This window comes from Cryptomeria japonica, chromosome 4, assembly GCF_030272615.1.
Source record: "Cryptomeria japonica chromosome 4, Sugi_1.0, whole genome shotgun sequence".
Classification (NCBI taxonomy): Eukaryota; Viridiplantae; Streptophyta; class Pinopsida; order Cupressales; family Cupressaceae; genus Cryptomeria; species Cryptomeria japonica.
In genome coordinates, this window is record NC_081408.1 from 220,231,491 (window position 1) to 220,242,878 (window position 11,388).

Here is an 11,388-nt window from a genome sequence, read left to right on the forward strand (position 1 = left end):
ACAAGATCTGCCATTCCAGATTGGTTAAAGGAGAGACTAACAAGGGTGATTGTGATTGAAGACGAGGATAATGTGATTGATTTAGAAAGCCTTGTTGGAAATTCTCAGGAAGTGACAGAAAAGAGGAAGGCTACTAAGATGTCCAAGATGATTAGAGATGAGACAGGATCCAGGAAATTGCAGATAGCTACACCAGCAGTGGACAAGTATGAAGGTGAGATCCTCGCAGAGGAATATGATGTAGAGACATTTGAGCTTGGTCCACTCACCGCCGAACAAACACTGGATGAGGCAACCGATTCGTTTGAAGCGCTAAAAGACAAGCTTAGGGAAGAAATGGAGAAAAATAGAAAGCTTGAGAGAGAGGTCGGTGCATGGAGAGGCTACTTTAGCCATCTCAATCAGCCTTTGGGACGTCAGGATCCAACAGTATCTCCTGTGCAGGCGCTTCCCATTGAATCAGTTGGTGAGGCAGAAAGAGTCAAGAGTTTGGTCCAGCTTATGAGCTCTTGGATTGACAAATCCCATACAATTGCTTTTGAATTTGCAACAAGGATGATGCAGACCATTCACTGAGCTATCCAGGTTCATGAGATCATCCACAACTTAATGATAACGGTAGCCGCCTTTGCTCATACTAAAGATGTTATCATTCGTGTCCTGCAAGTAATCAGACAAACATCAAGGAAGGTCCTAGCACAAGAAAAGATAATGGATGGAGGACCTCATAGTTTACTTCAGTGGTCAACTTTACTCCGGATGAAGGAAGTTCTCTTCGAGGACATCAGTACCAAATGCAATCATGTTGAGGAGGTCATCCACCCGATCCAGGACAGAGTGTTTGAGGTATTATGTACTATTCTTGGTAGGAGGATCGAAGTTGAGACAGATGTGGATTTACAAGAATTAGAAGAAAGAGTGAAGGTCATCTTTTGCAAACATGAGAATGTTATCACAGATGAGCAACGGGATCAAATGTTTGCTACCATGCTCCTGATTGAGAAGATCAAAGAACTTGAACCTGAATGGGACACTGCTCTTCTCAAGGCTTTCGATCAGGTCATCCACTTGGAGGAGCGAATGAGGAATCTTCCCGAGATTCCAATTGCTGAGATCGAAGGAATCGTGTCCAGATTCATTGCATATGCTAAAAAGGAGCATTGGAAAGGGAATAAGATTCTAGAAGAAAGGTTGTTATAGATGACATGGCACCTTAATTGTCATTGGTCTATGTCTCCTAGATTTTTGTGCCAAATTTAATATTTGGCTATGCATTTAATATTGTTCAATAAAAAGGGGACTATTTGTAATAAACCCTAATTAGGGTTTAGGTGTCATAATCTTGGCCATTGATCTTCTTTTGATCTGGACCGTTCATTGTAATTGAGGATGCTATATATACCCTCACTCCTTTTCATTTTTGTCATTAGATATTAGAAATTAGAAAGAGAGAGCAATAAGAAATAGTTAGAGTTTAGAGCTTTTGGAGAAGCAAGTTATTTTTGTAGGAAGATTGAGCTTTGAAGAAGGAATTTCAAACAATTGTTGTTTATGATGGCTTTGAGATCAATAAAATATTGAAGTTATGGTGTTTTATTGCAATTCTTGTGGTTATCTTCATGGTTGTTTACTTTCTTGAATCATTCTCAATCAAAGTAGTATTTAAGTTTGAAGGACTAAGTGTTGGGCTTGATCTTTGGTGAGATTCACTTTCCAAACCACTAGCTTCTTGCTGATTGTAGGAACGCCTTGCGTGGTCAACTGGAGAAACTTGAATCACCTAAACCTTCAATCGTCATTGAACTTTGGATATGTGCCTTTGTGGTAGTGTCTATGATCCTTGATGAATTGAAAGATCATTTGTTACCTTAGAAGATCGCATCAATTTCAGTTGAGTTGTTATTTTATGGCAATATTGAATTTGGTAGAATCTTACCAAGTCCTGTCCACATTAAGTCATTTTTAGGATTAGATTAGAATTTATCTCTTGCAAGCCTTACCCCTTTTGATCTTTTTTTGGAATTCATTAGTACTAAGAAATCTTGTTCCTGCAATTCGGATACGTAAGGCCCCTTGATGAAACAACAATCACAACGACCACTGGTGCTTATCCACACGTAGAGACCCTACATAAAAGAACATTGGAGTCACCCTGATTGATCCTTTTTTGCGACATCTTCAGCAATCAGAGACTTTATTCAAGAGAGGATAAGGTACCCTTGGGTATTTTATTCTGTGTATGATTGTGTACAAAATACACGTCAACAATGTCCTTTCCAACTTATACACTTGCGAAAATTCTCCCAAGATCCGAAATTGGTCAAAGTCAAGATTTTCCCATTTCTACATATTTCCCCTCTTCCTCTCACAAAATCGTAAAGTTCAAGGATCAAAGTTTTACCCATTTGGAGAAGGAAGAATGATATTTGCAGCTGACTATGATGTTGCCTTAACTCTTTTAAGTCTTCATCACAGTATTCCAGGTTCACAATCAATGTCAGATTTGCCGGCATCTCCAACTCCAAAAAAGATGAAATACAAATATGACAAATATCAGAACGAGTTTGCACCTGCCCAGGTTTCTTCTCCTTTGGATCGCATCAGAGACACCGAAATAGGGCACGTTGATATGTTAGAATTCGTCAAAAGGGTAGAAGATCCACAGGGTAATAACTTGCAGCAGGTGTTGGACAGCCATATTCACCATGCATCATCTTTCCCGGTGGTGGCCCTAGAACTTGAGTTCGTTCTTGCCTGCGCCCATCATTTTGAGAAAGAGTCAAGAGTCATAAAAAATGATGATGGCGAAGCTATAATTCGTCTTGATGCAGATATGATCGAGAATGTTTTCAGAATACCTCCTGCACTTGTTTATATGGAAATCTCCAAAGAAAGTGCAACGGAGTATTATGTGAAAAGGGAAAAAGATTGCAAGCGCCATGTCAATAGGTGGATCCAAGAATCACGAGCCTGCTTCTCAAGATGGGCAAAGTTGTACCGCTGTGATTTTAAATTGGAGATAGGAGACACCATCACTCTTCTCAGCACGATGATGGGCCTTGAGCATTCTAACGTCTTAGAACCATGGATGTAGCAGTTCAGCATGTTCATACGGCAGTCTCATCACATTTCATGGGGAGAAGTCATTAGCGATGCCTTGCGCGAACAACTTGTAGCAGTTCCTACCACCATGACCTTCTTCATGAATTCATATTTGGTATATTTGACAGCATCACTTAGACACTTTCCATGTCTTTCTACCAAGGGTGATCGCTCACTTATACTTGTTTCTCCTCCTGATTTTCTTGGAGATGAGTCTCCTCATAATGCAATTCCTATTTCAGCATACGAGCCATCTCCTGGTCATCAACAAGAGATTGTGTTGGAAGTTTCTGAGGATAATCCTGCTTGCATTCGGTTGTCAAAAATTGATACTTCCACTTCTGGTTTTGAAGAGTTCATGAGGCAATCTTCATGTCCATTGGTAACTGAGCAAACCGTGGTCACTATCCAAACAGATGTTCCTCCCAAGATGACCACGGTAATTCAAACATAAACAACTTCTCCTTTGCCTACGGTTGCTACTGGAAGATAGTTGATGACTTTGCCTCCATGGCTTAGTTCTTTCACCCAGAAAAGGAAGAAGCAAGAAATCTCCCCTGATGCCTTTGACTATCAGCAACTGAAACAGTCCAGATCTAAAGTTGCGAAGAAGGCCAAGACTATCTTCAGAGTAACTGTTGACAGTAACAAGATGAAAGTAGCTGAAATTGTGGAACCTATTGCAGATAAGCCACTTGATGAAATGTCAGCTGCTGATTATAAGATTACAAGGATAGAGTTGGGCAAACAAACGCATGAGGACATTAAACATGATGCTCAGTTTTCTGTTGCTTCATTGGTGCAAAGGTGTGATGAGCTTCTAGGAAAGAAAGACAAGCTAGAAGAGGAAAACCGACAGCTTATGGCAGCCATTCATGAAATAACAAAACCTGCTGCTGAAGGGAGTAACTCCATAGGTTCTTCTGGTTCCTAAGAATCATTTCGTGGAGTGGATAGGGCTGCTCAAAAGGTACAAGCACTGGATTCCTGGGTTGATCAACTTCATGATCAATGTGTACAAGTAATGAAAGACATTTTTCAAATAATGTCCAAGTTAGAGACCATTGAGGAGACACTGGATCAGACTTCTAATACTTTCAAAAAGAACTTGGAAAGTATTGAGGAAAGTTTGACAATCTGGCGTACCATGCTCCAACAACAGCTGAGTGTTCTACAAGAGCATGTCATCATCTCTTCCAGGATCATGTACTTGGAATTTGAAGAACTCCTAGAAAACAAAACCCTTGTTCTTAAATCCCTCATTGAGAAGATCGGTGATGCAAGGAGATTTCGAGGTGAAGTTTTCTGAGATATTGTCTCACATTGTGAAAGGGCCTCTTGCAACATAGTAAGTCAGGATGGAGCGCTGATTCCAGAAGAAGTTCTTGCTGATTTACAAATGAGGATTCATAATGAATGGAGGAGCGAACAATTCTCGGTAGCTTCAATGCAAGCATTGATGAAACACCAAGTCTTTCTGCATGAAATCCAGTCTATCCTGGATAAAAACAATTCTGCACTCCTTCGCTGTCACAACACTATTGTGAAGACCATGGTTGTTGCCAAGAACACCCATGAACCGAATCCCGATGAACTACAAGCGAGCATCTAGAAATTTCAAGGATTTGTGTCTTCACAAAATGCAACTTAAGTGTTTTTCAACACTTAGTTGATTTTTCCCTCTTTTGTAATCCTTAGTTGTAATTTAGTTTTGACAAGTTACATGTAAAAGTATTTTTTTTGTAAAAAGCAAGTTACACATTACTTGCACTTTTGTAATTACATGTAAGACATCTACAAGTTGTGTTCGATTAGGACTGTAGTTGGAATAAGTCTTAGTTAGTTGGAGTAACTCTTAGTTAGTTAATGAAGTCTCAGTTAGTTATTGAATGAGTCTTGGTGGTTGAGAGAATCTCTCAAGCTAGTTAGGATCCTACCACCTTTTTGTCAAGGCTCCTCTTCTATAAATACTTGAGGAGTCTATTGTAATCTTTATCTTTTGGGAAAGCAAGCAAAAACTTTGCCAAATTTACAGCAAGAAGTCTTTGAGCTTATGTATGTGAATTGAAGGTTTTGAAGAATAATAAAAAAGGATTACTCAAGTTTTGAGTCTTTGAGCTACATGTTTGAATTTGAATCTTTTTATTTCTTCTATGCAAAGTGTTGCTAAAGGAACTTAGTCTAATCTGATTTGAAGTCTTTGAGCTGCAAGTAGAGAGGATTAATTAAAATAGGAAAATCTCTAGAAGGAGTAGCAAGTCTTTGAGCTTGCGTCTATTCTTGAAGAAAAATTATTGTTTGATAAGAAATAGCAGCAAGTCTTTGAGCTTGCATTAGTTCTTGTCTTTGTGTCGAATGAATAGAATATTTCAGTCTTTGAGCTGTTGTCTTTTATTCATTGTAAAATTTAGTATAGCAAAGGGTAGATAGGACTTCCAATAGTCAAGTCTTTGAACTTGATATTGCTGTTCCGAAGGAAGTGACGGGAGTCTTTTAGCTTTGAGGAAACTTCATTTCCTTTCTCTCATTTCATTTAAAAGTGGTTACTGCTGTTCATATTCAATCGCTATTCTTTTTTGTGAAGAGAAAAGGATATTGTCTTTCTTGAAAAAAGAAGAAAGATTGCTGTCCCATCCTATTTTATTTTCAGTTTTAGTTAGATAGGGGGAGCCTTCCCTTAATTAGGAGAGTTTTTACTTGTGTGCTGTGGTTGAAACCACAATTTTGTATATTTCCCCAAGTGTACAAAATTTTCAACCAACAATTTTTTGGCGACTCTGCTGGGGACACAGACGCATTCGGAAGCCTCACGCTTTTGTTTGAAGACTAGTGTCTTGCTGTTTTTAAAAGAAGAGCTTGGAAATACTTTTATTTCTCTAAGTTGGAAAGTTTGTGTGTTTACGCTCGTCGGAAGAGAGGTGAACATTCTGAAGAAATCTCTCTTGCTGAACGAGCTAGATTCCATTTTCTCACTAGTACATCTTCCCTTTCACGAACCACAAGTTATCCTCCTGCAAGGAAGATGAAATATGTACCAAGTGAAAATTCCTCTTTCTTCTTCAAACCACTGATCCCTTCGTTATCTAATATGGCTAACCCACCTCCGCTTCCTCCTCCCGGTCCGTGGGGAGTAGCTTTTGGTCCCTTGGCTTTAACCCCACCTCTCCATCCACTTCCACAATGTTCTCGTAAAAATCTTCCCAAGTTCTATGGAGATGGAAAACAACATCCTGATGAACATGTCAAGTCTTTCTATATGGCATGTGGTGTTCTTGGAGTTGAACATCAAGATGTTGTTGTTTGTTTGTTCATAGAGACTCTTCAAGGTATTGCAGCAGATTGGTTTTTCAATCTTACTATTGGTTCGATTGTTTCTTGGAACTTGTTGAGAGACAAGTTCAAAGAACGTTTCAAGCCTGTGGAAGATGAACACGCCTTGTTGGCTCAGTTGACCCAAATGAAGAAAGATATGCATGAAGGCATGCGTGTATTCATCGCTAAATTTAACAAATTAGCAAATAGAATTCCTGTTAATTCTAAGCCTACTCTTGAGAACCTCAAGTGTTTTTTCATTAACACTCAGTTGCCTGAGGTCAGTTTCTTCTTAAGACGAGCATCTCCTGCTGATTTAGACGTTGCTCAATCAATGGCTACTGAGATTGAGGACGATTTGATCCTAGCTGAGAAAATAAAAAATGATTCTAATCGGTCCAAAAGAGGTTCACGTATGGATGGTTCATTTTTTGGTTCTACTGATCCTATGGTACATAAATTTTCAAATGAACTTCTTGCTTTAAAGAAGCAAGTATCTCAGAATTCCTACCCCGCACCATATAAGGATATCCCAAGAAGGACGTATCCTAATGTTGCTGCTAGTTACGTTGCCAAGAATCAACCCAAGTTACCTCCTCCTCCGGAGAGACTTGCGCTTGAACCACCTCCTTCAAAGGCAACGGTTGGCTATTATGAGACTGATCAAAACGAGTCTTCTTATTTTGATTATCAGTCTGATGAAGTTGGTCTCCTTAAGAAGAAGAAGAAGAAGTGGCTGACGACTCTACTATACGTTACATGCACTATGATGACTCTGTTGCTACCGAAAGGACTCAAATTCAAGCATTCGCTGTAATGACAAGATCCCGGACCTGGTTGGCTCAACAAGAAGAAGCTGCAAAGATCGCAAGTGATTTACAATCACCTGTTATCATTGCTAAAAGAGGTACACCGCTGCCCTATATTCCAAAGGATGCAGCTAAAATTCAAGTAACCAAAGTCCTCCTTTTGCTTCATGTATTGATCCCAAGCCCTGTATGCCTAACCCCAAACCTCAATCAGATAATGTTAAGCCCTCTCTAGCTGGTTCATTTCAAGCTTTCGATATTATTGACCATGCTAGGAAGATTAAGATTCAAATGTTTGAAGTTGAGTATTTACAAGCTAATCTTGATCAATTTGATAGGTTAGCTGATTTTGTTAAAAGTAAGGAGAGTCGTCCTACATTTGAAAATACTACCCCGCAAGAACCCAAGAATTTGTCCAATCATTTGGTGACCATTCCATCTACCACCCAAGGAAAGATAGAACCTTTTTACATTTCCTTGTTGATCAATGGTTTTCAATTAAGCAATTGTGTCTTGGATTCCGGTGTTTTTGATAACGTCAGGCTTGCAAAAGTTGCTCAAGCATTGGTGTTGACCTTGACCAAAACTTTTGGTCATTGTTATTCTATGGAGAACAAACAAGTGCCTCTTATTGGGCAAATCAAGGATGCTCAATTTGCATTTGCTGCTTTTCCGGATAATAAAATAAAGATGATTGTCTTGGTGGCTGACGTTCCTGCGTCATATGGAATGTTACTTGGCCGTAATTTTTGTAAGGATGTTGGAGGTGAACTCAACATGGATATGACGGAAGCAAGAATACATGTCAAAGGTGTTGTGCAGAAGTTAATTCCTGAAAGAGAATCCAAGTACACGGTTGTCAAGTCTAATGATCCCCATGCTCAGATTCTTTTTGAATCTTCAGGTTTCGGGAATTATTATCTTCATATAGATGAAATTTCAGAATTTGCGGAAGATTATCCTTCTAGCAGCTCCGACATTTCACTACCTTCAGCAAATGAAAAGTTTGTTGATACTGATCAGGATCAAGCGTCGGAAAATGGGTCTTCCAGTTCATATGTTATGGTTGAAGAGGTCTTATCTCCTCTTGCTGATGAAAGTATTTCATTACCAAAATTTTCACAAAGATGGAAGATAAGCTCGTGATTCATTTACCATCAAGAAATATGGACTTTCCACCTTGGGAAGCATGCCCTAGAGCCTTAAAATCTCAAATTTCAAGCAAAAATCTTCTACTTGCAGTGACTGCTTTGAAACCCAAAATTGAAGAAAAAACTAGGAAAATGAAGACCAAAACTCACCAAAACTTGGACAACAATGGCAAAGACACATCTTGATGATTTGACTCTAACAAATATGAGTTTTGCACCTCATAAAATGCGCGTAAGAGACAAAAATGACACATTTTGAGCTAAAATTTATAGGGGTTATCACATTTTTGAAATTCAAAAATGAGGACAACAGTATGCAATTGCTATGCCAAAGGCAAACTGCTCAAGAGAGTTGATCCAAATAGGATACAGATAAAGAAGACAAATTCCGATTTGAGTATCCTTGATTGAGTGAGTTTGATCCCCATCTTATACCTTGCAAATGATAGGGATTTGTTGTATTCTAATAGACATGTCCTATGCCTTTCCATAATCGCATCTCTTCATAATATGCAAATTGTACAACGTAACAAATTGGTTTTGTGTTATACAAATGATATTGATTATTCTACCTGTATCATCGCTGCCTTGATGATTAAGCTTTTTTGTTAACAAATGAGAGGAGGGTTTATATAGGCACACCATTACAAAGCAATGACCTAGATTGATCCAAGTCAATGGCCAAGATTAAAACCCTAAATCCGTGATTAGTGTTTGTTACTTGACCTTATAGACCCATTTGTAGCTAATGGGTTTCTTCCCTGGAGGAAGATCAGAGAACCCAGGCGTTGTTCTTTAGAAGGCTTTGGTATTCTGCATCCATTGCCTCTTCCCACTCTGGAATCCCTTTTACTTCGGTATAAATTTGAGGCTTATAAATACTATGAATGTTGGTCATGAGAGAAAAGTTAACTGTATTTTGCTGCCTTCCCATGTTTCTGGAAGATATACCCTCAATGAGCTCATTAGGACGAAGATCACTGATTGTCTTAGCCCACCACTTAGGCTGAAGAGTAGATGTGCCAACATCAGATGGAGGAGGAATAACTAGAAATGGAGGTGGAAGAGTATCTGGAACAGGTGGAAGATTAGCATCATCCGGAGGAAATTCAGGTAGTTCATCATCAAATACAGAATTTGCATCATCCCTCCCATCAGGTGAACCAAATGGAAGACGAACACCTAAATCAGAAACCTTCAACGGCTGATCCTCATAATTTTGCTCAGATAAGGAAAGCTGAAATGGTCCTCGATCTTCATCATAGACAACATCGCGACTGAAGATGAGACGATCAATGTCGACACCAATCAGCCGGTAGGCCTTATGGTTGTGACTGTAACCTGTAAACATGAGCTTCTAACTCTTGGAATCCAACTTAGAGCGCTTGGCATCTGGAATCAAAATATATGCAAGAGAGCCAAAAACTTTCAAATGGCTGATCCTGGGTTTGCGACCAGTCCAGGGTTCCTTAGGAGTCTTCCCTTTAACAGCATGAGTGGGAGACCTATTAAGGAGATAGACAACAGTAAACACTGCTTCTACCCAATACTTCTTAGGAACATTTTAGTGTTCCAACATAGACCTAGCCATTTCTGTAATGGTGTGGTTATGACGTTCTACAACATCGTTTTGCTGAGGGGTGTATGGTGTGGTTAACTGACGTTTTGTGCCATGTGTATCACAGAAAGTGGAGAAAGCAGTAGAACAAAACTCCCCCCCCCATTATTAGACCTAAGAGTAATAATAGAACAACCAGAGTCTTTTTCTACCAAGGCCTTAAATTTTTGAAATACAGGAAACATATTTGATTTCTGTCTAAGAAATTACACCCACATCTTACGACTATAATCATCAACAAAAAGTAAGAAATATCTGCACCCAATAACTAAAGTAGTATTCATTGGATCACATACATTAGCGTGGACCAACTGCAGTACCTTAGAGGCTCGCCATGAGTCACCATCCTTGAACGGTGTCGTGTGCTGTTTCCCAGCCTGACAAGCTTCACAAACTCGTTGATTCTGAGTTTGAATTTCAGGTACGCCATGTACTAAATCTTCCCAAACAAGCTGAGCAGGATAATGAATGTTCAGGTGACCATATCGTTGATGCCACAGATGAGAGATAGAGGAGGATTTTGCTGCGAAGGCATGCTCAAGAGAATCATCTGTATCCACAAGTCTTTAAAGACCATGATCCTCAATACCAACAATTGTAGTGCGTGTGGCATGATCAACAATAGAACACTTATGTGCACTAAAGATGACATCAAGCTGAGGAGAATGCCACATAATCTGACTCACGAAGAGAAGGTTCAATTCCATGCCAGGAACGTAGTACACATTGAGGAATATGAGATTTCTCCCACAAAGACTGAATCTGAACGTTGCCCTTGCCGACAACTGTATACTCCTCACCTCCAAAAATAACTGAGTCAGTATAGGGAGATAATTCTGATGGTATGATGAAAGAATAAGTATCCAGTAGAATACTGAGAGGGGGGGGTGAATCAGTATATTGAAAAATTGATACAAAGTTCCCAAACTCAAATGCAATCACACAAAGTAAACACATCTCATTCAAGATCAATATTCATAAGAATACTTGACATCAACCGGTTTGAGTATTATGACAACTTAACAGTAAACAACTTCAATCTTGTAAACATCAACAATACTTAATCACAACTCAACATATTCATCTCTCAATGCTTCCAGTTTTCATGCCTTATCATAAGTTAATCAAAATCAATAAATAAGATCATAACCACAAAAACATTCACCACTTGACACAAATGTTTATACATGGAAAACCCAAATAGGTAAAAACCACAGTGAGATGAGACTCACAAAGATAGCTATTTGAACTCTTCTAAAGTTCGTCCTATTAGGAGCCAAGCCTGTTAAAGCTTTACAATAAGTCTTGTTAAGAACTAATTCGAGTTAGGAATCACCCAGTTAAGGGATTTACAAATATGCCTGGATGAAAAACACAATACCCTATTAGGAGTAAC